This window comes from Diadema setosum, chromosome 3, assembly GCF_964275005.1.
Source record: "Diadema setosum chromosome 3, eeDiaSeto1, whole genome shotgun sequence".
In the NCBI taxonomy this organism is placed as follows: domain Eukaryota; kingdom Metazoa; phylum Echinodermata; class Echinoidea; order Diadematoida; family Diadematidae; genus Diadema; species Diadema setosum.
In genome coordinates, this window is record NC_092687.1 from 26,607,910 (window position 1) to 26,612,467 (window position 4,558).

The following is a 4,558-nucleotide window of genomic DNA, read 5'->3' on the forward strand; positions in this document are numbered from 1 at the left end:
CTTTGCGTACGGCACTTTTCACTCTGCACTATACCTTCACTTCACTTTTGTGCGAATCAACGTTGGTTGATGTATTGTCTGTTTGGGGTTTTTTTTTTTCTGCGTGTGTGTCTGTGTGTGTGTGTGTGTGTGTGTGTGTGTGTGTGTGTGTGTGTGTGTGTGCATTTTTCTTTCAAAGGCTCCAATGCCATGAATGTTGTTAGCACTGACAATGAATCGTGACTGAAAAGGGTACTATAGTAACCCAAACAAAATTATGTATAGCCGGTATTTCACTCCGTATCCTCACTAAGCCGCAGTGATCCCATTGATTCGATAAAGAGAGAGAGAGGAAAAAAAAAAAAGAGAAAAAGGATATAATAAATAGGGAAAAGGAAACCACACAGTCGCACAGACAGTCGCCCAGGCTGGGCCAGTGATCAACACTCGCCTGCGGGAAGAGAAGGGGGTGGGGTGCGGGGGTTGAACGTATATTTCATGCGCCATCAACTTTAGCCCCTTTTCTCTTTTCTTTTTCTTCTTCAATTAATTTGCGCCTCTTATAGGGCTCACACCCGTAAATACAGTGGAATGTCCCAGACCCCTTCACAAATTCGTACCAAAGATACCAAAATAAATGAAGAAAAAAATTAATTAAAAATCAATGATGTAGTTTGGCAAAAAACTGAATAGCTGTAGATATTGAGTATGAATTCCTCTACAAATTGCATTTTGGTTGGAAGATGAAAGCTTTTCTGGTGGAATTTGAGGGGACTATATTTCATTGGGTACGTGTACGGAAAATGGGTGATTTTTTAAGCGACAAGAACTCTTAGTCTGGCTTTGCGGACCCCTGGACAGAATTTGAACTGACGAATCCACCCTGAAAATTTGATGGATGAAAGGGTATATCTAACTTATCCAGGTTAGTGAAGCTGAAACACCTCATTTCTCCCAGCTATTTTACAGAATTTTTTGAAATGTGATTTTTAACACACATCCCTATGGGGGAATATTTATGGGTGTGAGCCCTATAGAGGATGCATGCAATGCACACAAGTCTATGGGAAGTATTCATCCCATACAAACTCTGCTGGTTTATGTTGATCTATTGTGTCAGATCTCTTCCCCCCCCCCTTCCCCTTCCTACCCCCCCCCACCTCTCTCCTCTACCCCCCCCCCCCCCCCCCACCAACTCTGTTTGGCTACAATTTGTTTTCTTATTATGTTGTTGTGGTATAGATAGATCTTTGTACATAGCAGTCATCAGTATCACACAACTTTGAATGACTGTGTTATTTTAATGTATTTCTTTGTTTGGCTACCACTGAAACAGGTCAAAATTCATAAAGTTAGTCTGTTTGACAAAACAAAGTCTTTTCAAGTATTTTGTAGGCAATAATGTGATGATGACACCCCCATAATCAAAGATTACTGCCTGCATCTAGGTATTCATCTTATGAAGAACTGATCAACACTACATTTTTTTTTAACCTCAACAAGGGCACGAGTTTCAAAAATGTCCCTTTGAGAAGCTTTATAACCCTTGAATGTGTAATTTCCCATATGATGTAGGTGCAAATATCATCAAAAACACATTTATGATGTTTAAAAGTCAAATGAGAAATATGACCTCCACTATAGGGCTCACACCCGTAAATATAGTGGAATGTCCCAGACCCCTTCACAAATTCGTACCAAAGATACCAAAATAAATGAAGAAAAAAATTAATCAAAAATCAATGATGTAGTTTGGCAAAAAAACTAAATAGCTGTAGATATTGAGTATGAATTCCTCTACAAATTGCATTTTAGTTGAAAGATGAAAGCTTTTCTGGTGGAATTTGAGGGGACTATATTTCACTGGGTACGTGTACGGAAAATGGGTGATTTTTTTGAGTGACAAGAACTCGTAGTCTGACTTTGCGGACCCCTGGACAGAATTTGAACTGACGAATCCACCCTGAAAATTTGATGGATGAAAGGGTATATCTAACTTATCCAGGTTAGTGAAGCTGAAACACCTCATTTCTCCCAGCTATTTTACAGAATTTTTTGAAATTTGATTTTTAACACACATCCCTATGGGGGAATATTTATGGGTGAGTGACAAGAACTCGTAGTCTGACTTTGCGGACCCCTGGACAGAATTTGAACTGACGAATCCACCCTGAAAATTTGATGGATGAAAGGGTATATCTAACTTATCCAGGTTAGTGAAGCTGAAACACCTCATTTCTCCCAGCTATTTTACAGAATTTTTTTGAAATTTGATTTTTAACACACATCCCTATGGGGGAATATTTATGGGTGTGAGCCCTCTAGGCTCGCATTCCTACAACGCCATCAACGACGAAATATCGGAATGCTCTGTCCTGTAATGGAAAGCAGGCAATGTCAGAACTAGGCATATAGGCCCGAATTCACGAAGGTGGTACAAATGAAACCATGGTTTAAACCATGGACAAAAACCATGGAATGCCAAGTGTCGCATGGGATATTTCGCTACGAAATCAGTAATTTCGTCGATGAAATGATTATTTTGTAAAGAAATGACAACATTTTGTAACTAAATGAACATTTCGTCCACGAAATGATAATTTCGTTAATGAAACAGTCATTTTGTCGACGAAATGACCAATTTCGTAACGAAATATTCTGTGTGACACTTGGCGCTCCATGGTTTTTGTCCTTGGTTTAGACCATGGTTTCATTTGTACCACCTTCGTGAATTCGGGCCATAGTGTATAGCTGTGTAATTTCATAGCTGAAACATCAGACGAATCCAGGCAGTGAATTAGAAGAGAGCAGAAGTCACGTGTATCAGGTCGTGGCGTAATCTGCGAATGTATCTATTGTTAGTGGAAAGCCTAGCAAACCTGTGTACCACTGCTGAATAAAGTCAGCTGTAGTTTGTTAAAGGTAGGGGATACCTTTAACAGACCTCCCAAAATGCAGCAAAACATTAAATATGAACCTCAGGGGACTTGTTTAGGCCACTGCTGAGAAATTTGGAAGTCAACAGTTATCTACAATTTGAATAATGCACAAAACTCAACTACTCAGTAGTTCTGTGTGTCAGCCACACTTAAGCCTTTTTGTTTCAGTCTTCTGTATTTTTTATCTATAAACACAAATCTAAAAGTATAAGAGCTGATGTAATAACATATAGAGTGTGTGGCAAGAATGTATAGAAATGTTTGTAAGTTTTGATGAACTTTCTTCACAAAACATACATGATGGACACACATGCAGTGCATGGGTCTGCAAAGGTAGCCTAGTAAAGTACTGGAATTTACGGTGAGCCCCGAAAAAAAAAATCAATTCAAGATCTAACGGTCAATAAAAATGTACTAAATGTTACCTTCCACTTTCAATACTATATGGGAGTTCTAAAATGATACTCTCTTCAACATACCACTGTATTTATACAACTCTTCATTTGAGGCATTCAAATGGGATTCCCTACCTTTAACATCATAAAAGATATTGGTATCAGTGGCGTATCTATGGAAAACGGCTCCCGGGGCAAGCGCGAAAATTGCGCCCCTAATTTCTGAAAAAGTGTTCAACCCCAACCCCATCTCGGTAGGGACTTTTAAAAAAATCGACATGATATGCTTTCTCAAGCACTTAAAAGGGGTCTTTTGAGGGTGATTTAAATGTAATAATTTTTGATAAATCTTGGCGAGCGAGCGCAGCGAGCGAGCCCAAAAGTTCTGCATTTCAGCTTACAAAACATGGAATTCTTGTCATTTTTGGGGGGTTATTTAATCTTAAAATTCTAATCAAGATATAGTGACGGCCTCATGGATAACGATTTATACCAACAAACTGAGGACTTGAAAAAATACTCTAAATTAGTACGAGCAAGTTAGTCGAAATTTGTATATTTCCGCGTCATCATCACGTTTTGTTCTTATCTTTTTTATATACACTTTGGCGAGCGAGCGCAGCGAGCGAGCCGAAGATTTTTGCATTTCATCTTACAAAACATGGAATTCTTGTCAGTTTTTGGTTATCTTATCTTCTTTTTTTATATCTTATCTTCATTTTTATATAAATTTTAGCGAGCGAGAGCAGCGAGCGAGCCGAAAAGTTTTGCATTTCAGCTTACAAAACATGGAATTATTGTCATTTTTTGGTTACTAAATCTTACAATTCTAATTAAGATATAGTAACGGCCTTATAGATAACGATTTATACCAACAAACTGAGGGCTTGAAAAAATACTCTAAATTAGTACGAGCAAGTGAGCCGAAATTTAGCCGAAATTTGTATATTTCCGCGTCATCATTACATTTTGTTCTTACGTTGTTTGATTTCTTGGTGTGTTTTTTTTTTTTGCGCCCCCTCCTCTTTTGATCCAATCAAAGAAATTGCAGCCGCTGCTCCGTGTAACATTTTGCCTACTGAATATAAAATGACATGACTTTGTGTGAACACAATAGACATTGTCATTTTGTCCGCGTCATCATTACGTTTTGTTCTTGTCTTATATATATATATATATATTGGCGAGCGAGCGCAGCGAGCGAGCAGAAAATTTTTGTATTTCAGCTTACAAAACATGGTGTTC